The sequence below is a fragment of the Aulonocara stuartgranti genome (genome assembly GCF_965226115.1).
Source record: "Aulonocara stuartgranti genome assembly, chromosome: 6".
Taxonomy (NCBI): domain Eukaryota; kingdom Metazoa; phylum Chordata; class Actinopteri; order Cichliformes; family Cichlidae; genus Aulonocara; species Aulonocara stuartgranti.
The window spans coordinates 39,604,398-39,614,765 of NC_138944.1; the positions used below are offsets into that span (position 1 = coordinate 39,604,398).

Below are 10,368 nucleotides of genomic sequence, written 5' to 3' on the forward strand. Positions count from 1 at the left end.
GCACCGCAATAGCCTGGAAAGGTGCTAACCGCTAGGCTAACTAGCAACAAGATGCCTTCCCTCTCCACAGATGACTACCACAGCCTCCTGGAGAAGATTGCAGTACTGGAGACAAAAATTCATCGCTTAGAAGTAAACGTGGAGGTAAATGGACTATGTGGAAATGAAACAACCTTGCCTTTGATTCAAAACAATGGCGATGAGCAAGCTAGTACACTGCTAAGGAGCACAGATAACATGACCAAGAAAGTAGACTCTGTGCATTATTATAAATCCTCAAGTGATAATCCCCCCTTGGACTGTCTTGGTGTAAAACCAAGACATAAATCATGTCTCCTGGAAGGGGGAGGACGTATCACGGGCAGAGCACAGCGAGCTGAAATCTCTGAAACCGACTGGCCTTCACTTCCTACGAGACAGAGAAGCTCTTCTACCCCTGTATACGAGAGGAAACAGGACTGGACAACCGCGAATAGGAAGGTTAACAACAAACATCCAAAACAACTGAATGTGAAACTGCAGAACAGATTTGCTCCACTATCAAAGGACCCTGGATCTATATCGGACAACCATCCATCTAAAAGCAGCGAAGTAAGGTCTGAAAATGAAAGTGAAAGGCCACAGGGAAAGCTAAAGGCTAGGCCTGAAACTCTGATTGTGGGTGACTCTGCCGTAAAGGATGTTAAATGTAATGGACACTATTGCTCCCATTAAGGTGAAGGTTATCTCTGGAAGGAAAAAGTCTCCATGGAGAAACTCCACACTGGTGAAAAATGAAAAAAGAGAGTGTAGGAAAGCTGAGCGCAGATGGAGAAAAACAAACCTCCAGGTTCATTATGACATCTATAGAGAGAAACTTCACAATTATAATTTACAACTGAGGAGTGCAAGGAGGTCCTACTTCTCTGACATCATCACTAAAAACAGCCATAATGCTCGGGTCTTATTTTCTACAGTTGACAGGCTAACAAACCCTCCTGTGTCAGTGGCAGCTGAACTTCATTCGACCATGGCCTGCAATGACTTTGCCAAATTCTTCACAGAAAAAATCCAAAAAATTAGACAAGCAATTGGTACATCAACAGCAGATCCAGGATATGTACTGTGTCCACCAAAAAACTGTTTAAACACCATGAAACAGTTTCACCCGATTAACAGCAAAGACCTGGAGGACATCTTAGGTCAACTGAACTCCTCCTCCTGCTGTTTAGATGTCCTGCCAACAAGTTTTTTCAAAAAGGTCTCAAAGACTTTAGAGTCAGACCTGTTACAGATCGTCAACTTTTCTTTATTATCAGGTGTGTTTCCAGAATCACTAAAAACTGCTGTAATAAAACCTATACTAAAAAAGGACAATCTTGACAAGACACAAATGAACAACTACAGGCCGATCTCAAATCTCCCATTTTTAAGTAAGATCATTGAAAAAGCAGTTTCTCAACAGCTCAGTTACTTCTTAAAACAGAATAACTGCTACAATGCCTTCCAGTCAGTTTTTAGACAGAACCACAGCACTGAAACCGCTCTGACCAAAGTGTTTAATGACATATGTCTGAATACAGACAGTGGAAAAATGTCAGTCTTAGTTTTACTGGATCTCAGTGCAGCATTTGACACAGTTGACCACAACATATTACTCAAACGACTGGAGAACTGGACAGGTCTTTCAGGAACTGTACTAAACTGGTTCAAGACATACTTAGAAAACAGGAAATACTTTGTATCAATAGGTAACTTCACATCTGAGCAGACAAGTATCACATGTGGAGTTCCCCAAGGTTCCATCTTGGGACCCCTTCTGTTTAACATTTACATGCTCCCACTGGCACAGATTATAAAGAACAACAAAATAAACTATCATAGCTATGCAGATGACACACAAATATATATCGCAATGTCACCAGGAGACCAAGGCCCTGTACAGGCTCTTGGTAAATGCATTGAGGAAATTAATGACTGGTTGTGCCACAATTTTCTCCAGCTAAACAAAAACAAAACTGAGGTAATAGTCTTTGGCGCCAAAGAAAACGATTACAGGTCACCAGAGAACTTCAATCTATACATCTAAAAACCACAAACCAGGCGAGAAATTTGGGTGTAGTGATGGATGCAGACCTAAACTTAGAAAAACACATTAAGACAATAACAAAGTCAGCTTACTATCACCTCAAGAATATTTCAAGGATAAAAGATCTGATGTCTCAACAGGACCTGGAAAAACTAGTCCATGCATTCATCTTTATTCAATTCAATTCAATTCAATTTTATTTATATAGCGCCAAATCACAACAAAAGTCGCCTCAAGGCGCTTCATAGATACAGAGAAAAACCCAACAATCATATGACCCCCTATGAGCAAGCACTTTGGCGACAGTGGGAAGGAAAAACTCCCTTTTAACAGGAAGAAACCTCCGGCAGAACCAGGCTCAGGGAGGGGCGGCCATCTGCTGCGACCGGTTGGGGTGAGAGAAGGAAGACAGGATAAAGACATGCTGTGGAAGAGAGACAGAGGTTAATAACAGATATGATTCAATGCAGAGAGGTCTATTAATACATAGTGAGTGAGAAAGGTGACTGGAAGGAAAAAAACTCAATGCATCATGGGAATCCCCCGGCAGCCTACATCTATTGCAGCATAACTAAGGGAGGATTCAGGGTCACCTGGTCCAGCCCTAACTATATGCTTTAGAAAAAAGGAAAGTTTTAAGCCTAATCTTAAAAGTAGAGATAGTGTCTGTCTCCCGAATCCAAACTGGAAGCTGGTTCCACAGAAGAGGGGCCTGAAAACTGAAGGCTCTCCCTCCCATTCTACTTTTAAATACTCTAGGAACAACAAGTAGGCCTGCAGAGCGAGAGCGGAGCGCTCTAATAGGGTGATATGGTACTACAAGGTCATTAAGATAAGATGGGGCCTGATTATTTAAGACCTTGTATGTGAGGAGCAGGATTTTGAATTCAATTCTGGATTTAACAGGAAGCCAATGAAGGGAAGCCAAAACAGGAGAAATATGCTCTCTCTTTCTAGTCCCTGTCAGGACTCTTGCTGCAGCATTTTGGATTAGCTGAAGGCTTTTCAGTGAGTTTTTTGGACATCCTGATAATAATGAATTACAGTAGTCCAGCCTGGAAGTAATAAATGCATGAACTAGTTTTTCAGCGTCACTCTGAGACAGGATATTTCTAATTTTAGAGATGTTGCGCAAATGAAGAAAGCAGTCTTACATATTTGTTTAATATGTGCATTGAAGGACATGTCCTGGTCAAAAATGACTCCAAGGTTCCTCACCGCGTTACTGGAGGCCAAGGTAATGCCATCCAGAGTAAGAATCTGATTAGATACCATATTTCTAAGATTTTCAGGGCCGAGTACAATAACCTCAGTTTTATCTGAATTAAGAAGCAGAAAGTTAGCGGCCATCCAGGTCTTTATGTCTTTAAGACATTCCTGCAGTTTAACTAATTGGTGTGTGTTATCTGGCTTCATGGACAGATAGAGCTGGGTGTCATCTGCATAGCAGTGAAAATGTATGCTATGTCTTCTAATGATACTGCCTAAGGGAAGCATGTATAATGTAAACAGAATTGGTCCTAGCACTGAACCCTGTGGAACTCCATAATTAACCTCAGTGTGTGAAGAGGACTCTCCATTTACATGCACGAATTGGAGTCTATTAGATAGATATGATACAAACCACTGCAGTGCAGTACTTGTAATACCTACAGCATGTTCTAATCGCTCTAATAGGATATTATGATCAACAGTATCGAACGCTGCACTGAGGTCTAGCAGGACAAGCACAGAGATGAGTCCACTGTCAGAGGCCATAAGAAGATCATTTGTAACCTTCACTAAAGCTGTTTCTGTGCTGTGCTGAGCTCTGAAACCTGACTGAAACTCTTCAAATAAACCATTCCTCTGCAGATGATCTGTTAGCTGTTTGACAACTACTCTTTCAAGGATTTTTGATATGAAAGGAAGGTTGGAGATTGGCCTATAATTAGCTAAGACTGCTGGGTCTAGAGATGGCTTTTTGAGTAAAGGTTTAACTACAGCCAGCTTGAAGGCCTGTGGTACATAGCCGATTATTAGAGATAGGTTGATCATATTTAAGATCGAAGAATTAATTAATGGCAGGACTTCTTTGAGCAGTTTTGTAGGAATGGGGTCTAAAAGACACGTTGAGGGTTTGGAGGAAGTAATTATTGAAGTTAACTCAGAAAGATCAATTGGAGAAAAAGAGTCTAACTTAATATCAATGGTACTAAGAGTAGCTGTAGATAATATTACATCTGTGGGATGATTATTGGTAATTTTTTCTCTAATGATAAAAATTTTATTTGTGAAGAAGTTCATGAAGTCATTGTACTAGTTAACGTTAAAGGGATGGTTGGCTCAAAAGAGCTCTGACTTTTTGTCAGCCTGGCTACAGTGCTGAAGAGAAACCTGGGGTTGTTCTTATTTTCTTCAATCAGTGATGAATAGTAAGATGTTCTGGCTTTGCGGAGGGCTTTCTTATAAAGCAGCAAACTATTTCTCCAGGCTAAATGATGATCCTCTAGATTTGTGACACGCCATTTCCTCTCCAGATTACGAGTCATCTGCTTTAGGGTACGTGTTTCAGAATTATACCACGGAGTCAGGTACTTCTGATTTGAGGCCTTAGTTTTCACAGGAGCTACAGTATCCAGAGTCGTACGTAGTGAGGAGGTGAAATTATTAACAAGATAATCGACCTCTGTTGGGGTAGCGTTCAGATAGCTGCTCTGCTCTGTGTTGGTACAGGGCATTGGAGATGATAACAGTGGGTGGATTATATTCTTAAACTTAGTTACAGTGCTTTTCAGAAAGACATCTACTTTGATAAAGTCTACTCTTCACCGCTGTGTAATCAATTATTGTAAAAGTAAATGTTATCAGGAAATGATCAGACAGGAGAGGGTTTTCAGGAAACACTGTATCTTTAGTAGGCTTGATTACTGTAACAGCATCTTTACAGGTCTACCTAAAAATCAGTCAGACAACTACAGCTCATTCAGAACTCTGCTGCTCGAGTCCTCACTAAGACCAAAAAAGTGGACCACATCGGTCCAGCTCTGAGGTCTTTACACTGGCTGCCTGTCCGTCAGAGGATAGACTTTAAAGTTCTGATGCTGGTCTATAAAGCTCTGAATAGTTTAGGACCAAAATACATCAGTGACCTCCTGACCCAGTATGAACCTTCCAGATCCCTCAGGTCATCTGGATCCGGTCTTTTATCAGTTCCCAGAGTCAGAACCAGACACGGAGAAGCTGCATTCAGCTTTTATGCTCCTCATATCTGGAACAAACTCCCAGAAAGCCTCAGATCAGCTGAAGCACTCAGTTTATTTAAATCCAGGTTGAAGACTCACCTATTCTCAGCTGCATTTGAATAAAGCACCAAATCCACACTTTTAAGCTTAAATTTCAAAACTTACATTAACTACTGATTTTATCTACTGTTCTGATTTTATCTTAAATTTCAAAACTTACTGATTTTATATACTGTTTTGTTTGTTTGTTTGTTTGTTAAGTGGGTTTAGAGCTCTGGGTAGCTCCCCAGCTGGGTCTAGACTGGGTCTAGAGAGTATTTTAAATTCAGGGAATTTAAAATAGAAAGTAGCTCGTCCACAGAAGGACTGGTAGCTCCCCTTACGATAAGGGTTTAGAGCTCTGGGTAGCTCCCCAGCTGGGTCTAGACTGGGTCTAGAGAGTATTTTAAATTCAGGGAATTTAAAATAGAAAGTAGCTCATCCACAGAAGGACTGGTAGCTCCCCTTACGATAAGGGTTCAGATCGCGCGAACAGGTGTGAATGTGAATGTGTGTGTTTAGTTAGTTTGTTTGTTTGCTTGTTTTAATCAATCTTAAATCATGCTTTTTATTTCTTTTTGTTTCTAATGTCTCTGTAAAGCACTTTGAATCACCTTGTTGTTGAATTGTGCTATACAAATAAATTTGCCTTGCCTTGCCTTGGACACGGGGGGGGGGGGGGGCAGTGTCCAGAGAGCAGCATCAATGTCCACGTGAAGAACCTAGTTATGTTGCCAGTGTCAACCCAACAAAAGGTACTTTACCTTCTTGTATATATTGTGATTTCTGTTTACTTTTATATTTGTTGTTATAGTTGAGTTATGCAGGGCTTTTGTGCAGTCCTAAGAAACATACTGCCTAGAGTGTTTTTCACTTTGTGGAAGAGTTTCTTCCTTTCTTTATTTTTTTTCTGTTAGTGTGTGGAACTGAGGTGCTTCGTCAGGAGCTCCTTCAGTTGTTGGAGGCTGGAGAAGAGGACGCAGCCATGACTTGTGAGACGTCATCTGAGTCAGCTGCTACTCACTGGGCGATCAGAAATATGGTGTCCTCGCAAAAGTGGAAAGAGGCCAGGCCTTGTCTTATAGACAATATGTTAGCTACTCTGGATCCACAGTCACACCGTGTGTGTCAGTGGATCCAGTCTTCATCTTGGACTGCAGCAAAGGAGTCGTCCAAAAAGTCCACTGGGAAGTTGGATGAGGAGGGCATGGAAATAGCTGTTTGTCGCCACGGAGTTCTCTTAGCTGCATTGAACATGTTTCGAGGGGAGATCTTTGCTTACCCCCTTTTTCTCCAGAGGAAGTTGGCAGCTAACGTCCCAGGACATATTACGTTCCTTTGCTCTGATGTGGCCTGTAAATATTTCCCCTATTTAACCAAGGTGGCTCAGCAGTGCCCTGAGCTGAGGAACCTCTTGTCAATGCGTCCTTTTCTCTCCGTCATGCATGCAAAGGCTCACACTTGGAAATGCGAGGTATACTGCAGCTTGTAGTTTTGGATTAGTTTGAGACATTTTGTTATAAGGTTGAATGAATTCAGCAGTCATGTATTGTGACCTCCTTTCTATAGATCAAATGGGGAGGTGCGTTTCAGGATGGGGCCGGTTCAACAGTTGGAGAAGAGGTGGAACAAGTAAACGGTTTCCTGTCTCGGGCGGCCATCACAACGAAGTACATGTCTAAAGCAGGTATGTGTCCGTGTCTGAGATTCCACTCAGTCTCCTGCTCATTAATTCTAATTTGTATACTAACTGAAATGCAGGGCGAACAAACATGCTGACCCTCCTGGCTTTGGGCTGGAACAAAAGGAAAGTGGAACAACTGGGCCGCACTTTGAGCCAGAGATATCTAAAGGTCATTTTTTTCAACACCCATTTTAATGTGTGTGGTAATGGGGGGGAAAACACCAGTACTCTTTTAATGTCAATATGAATGACATTTATGAATGCATTCTTAGATCATAAGGATCCTTAGAGAACAAGTGGAGAGCCTGAATGCGAGCAGAAATGAGCTGGGTGTGGATGACGATACACTGCAGCAATGGGTGGCTGATGTGCAGAAATGGGCTGAAGGTGAGTCTCAATATAATGCACTCATGTATAACAATAGGACCCACCATGGCCTCATTAAAGAACTTAAGGTAGAATTAAGATCTTTCTGACAGTGTCAACAAACAATGAAAAATAAGCCTTGTAAAAGCAGAATTTATGGCAGAGTTGTTGTGTTTCATCAAATTGGATAGAACCTGGGTTGAAATGATGTCGTACTAGTTGGTTTTATAAACCTGAACACCAACATACTTGTTATCTCATGATTATCATGATAATGCAGCACATGAAGGCTCCAGATGTCTTATAATGAATGTCATCAAGTCAGTGATTACAGAGTCCACTGTAGTTTGGTGACTGTTACTCATCCTGTGTTCTGATTAATATTCCTCTCACTTAGAAAGTGATCAAACTGATGGCAGCCTTGGAGCGTTGCAGGCACGAATAGATGAGCTTGTCGTCATCATCAGAGTGCGAACACAAAGTCTTTACAGACAAAATGGTACGTCCCAGTTTCTTTGAAATGGACCGTTTGATGCTGAGTTTGTACAGCTTGTACAGCTACTGTGTAAACAGAATAAAATCAGATCCAGGTTTGTTTGAGCTGGATGTGATTTGTTCTAGCAAACAAATTGATGAGTGTAGATTAAAATGTAACTATATACATTATGTGAAGGTGTGAATTTTTTATGATTATTTACAGATAGCAACAAGAGGCGACACAGAATTCGCAAGGTCATCTTAGTTGAGAAGAAATGCTTGGCGGCTGCTGTTGACGACTACAACAAGCTCGCTGAACCAACAAAGCAAATCGTATCCAGTGATGCCCTCATGCAGACCGACGTTTGGCCCTGGCAGAGCACAAGTAAGCTCTTGATTTCTAAATATCCTTTTTAAACAAACTCCCAGTATCTGAGCAGTAGTTGAATGTTTTGTTCTTGAATCATAATATGCTACTATGTTTTCCCATCTGATGTTGTTAAACTGTAGCTGCTGCTGACCTCCGGACAAAGAGAAAGGTCTTTGAGAAGGTGATGGCTGTGAGGCGCCTGAGAGAGGAGGAGATGATCCTTTGCAGGGAGATGCGGCATCGCTGGACAGTGTTGCGAATGCGATCTGTGGTGTTGGGGACAATCTCCTCAGACTGTAAGCACTTTATTTATTTATTAATTTTTTGATGAATCGATTGAAAATAAGAGCAGATGCTAAAGTCTTACTGGATCTTTTACCTATATCTAGATTGCTAGCTAACACTGCCTTCTCCCTTTTAAAAAAATGTTTAATTACAGCATCCTAATTCCTTGTGTTTATGAGGTGAGGTTTTTTGTTGTTTTTCTTTTTTACTTTTCTCATATTTATTTGTTTTGTTCTTTTTACAGCCTCCTTTGTTGGCATGTCGGAGGATGCACAGAAGGGACTCTGTAGCCTGGTTTTAAAAAAACAAAGTGAACTGAAAGCTGAAATGCTCAAAGTAAAGGACGTGTACAAGAGAATCCTCAGCCACCAACCACTCCTGGAAATGGACTCGGAGGAGGAGGACATTCCAGACGATGCCACTGAGAGTGATTTGAGCACTTCTGATGAAGACTGATTGTGTCATCATTGATGTTATGTTTGGTAAAATAAAAAGTTAATCACATCTCTGTTTAATGTGATTTTTCAACAGACATTTTACATTTTGAGAAGAAAAATGGAATTTCCTTGGTGCAGTTGTTTACCCTGAATCATTATTTCCCATCTAATTTAATGATACTTTATTGTTGTTGTTGCCTCACTCAGGGTGCACAAATTATCCCATATCTGGCGTCCCTTTACTGTCTGTTCCTTCACAATAATTTTATCGAATACATCTTCCAACCTATTTATTATAATTTTAGCTAATTTTATAATCAACATTCATTATTGTTTTTTGGCTATAATTATTTATATTACTTGTATCACTTTTTTTCTTTCTTTTTTTTTTTTTTTTTTTTTTTTTTTTAGTGAACACGTAATGCCACAATAGAGTCACATAATTCTCCTTTTCCCAGTTCCTCGATTGGGGGGGCATTAATCAGTTCTTCCATAGCAGGGTGACCCTTCATGGCCTAGTATAGTTTTCCCAGTTGGTTTTAACTCCGAAAATTCTTCGCTTTCACTCGCGCTTTCATAGCTTTCTGACGCGACGTCCTCATCACTTTCGTCGTCCTTTTCTTCTTTGTTGCCATTATTCTCACTGTCAACCTCTGATGTTGTTGAGTTTGAGTCATATTTATCACGTGTATCTGATTTTTCTTCTTCACAACCTCCACTACCTTCTTGTTGGATCCAGATGCTCCTCCTCAGATATAACCTGTTCAGCAGTACAATCAAAGTAGGAGGCACTTGAGACTCAGGGTGTGAAAGGTTTCCTGACTGTTCTGGAGACAATTGTTCTTCTGCTAGGGCTTGAGTTGCAATCAGCCAGCCCATATCCGAGTGTTCTAGAGTTCCTATTGTCTGCTGTAAATCAGTTGTCCCAAGAGCAGAAGAAGGTTGCTCTGGATTCTTAGCTATATTGGTCGATCTTGGACATTTAAAAAAAAAAAATTTGTCCTTTTTGGCCACACAGAGAGCATTCACTTTCATTTTTGCATGCTTTGGCTTTGTGTCCCATGTTTACGCATTTCCACCACTTAATCATGGGACATTCTTTTACTTGGTGATCCAAACCCTGCCAAATGAAGCATCTAGCCGCTTGCCCGTACAATGGTCGATAACTCAACCATTGTACGGGCCCAGGGAGATGGAGTTTGGGATTTGGATGAGCTGTCCATCCTCATCCCTCTGCAGACAAACTTTAAACTTCAGTACCCCATACCACAGGCTGAATTTATCCACCAGTTTAATAGGTGGATGTAACACATCACAATATCTTTTCAGATATAATTCAATGTGTTGATCAGGTATTCTTCCTGTTCAAAAAATTTACCATGAGTGTTGTCACTTCAATTTGAAGAGATAGTTCTACA

General features: G+C 40.8%; 1 long non-coding RNA gene across 1 annotated transcript; it reads left to right on the top strand.

Moving 5' to 3' along the window:
• Nucleotides 1-8,256: 8,256 nt before the first annotated feature.
• Nucleotides 8,257-9,017, top strand: LOC309709359. Its single transcript, XR_014277478.1, has 2 exons — nt 8,257-8,524; nt 8,758-9,017. It is a non-coding gene; the product is annotated as an uncharacterized lncRNA (long non-coding RNA).
• Nucleotides 9,018-10,368: the final 1,351 nt, after the last annotated feature.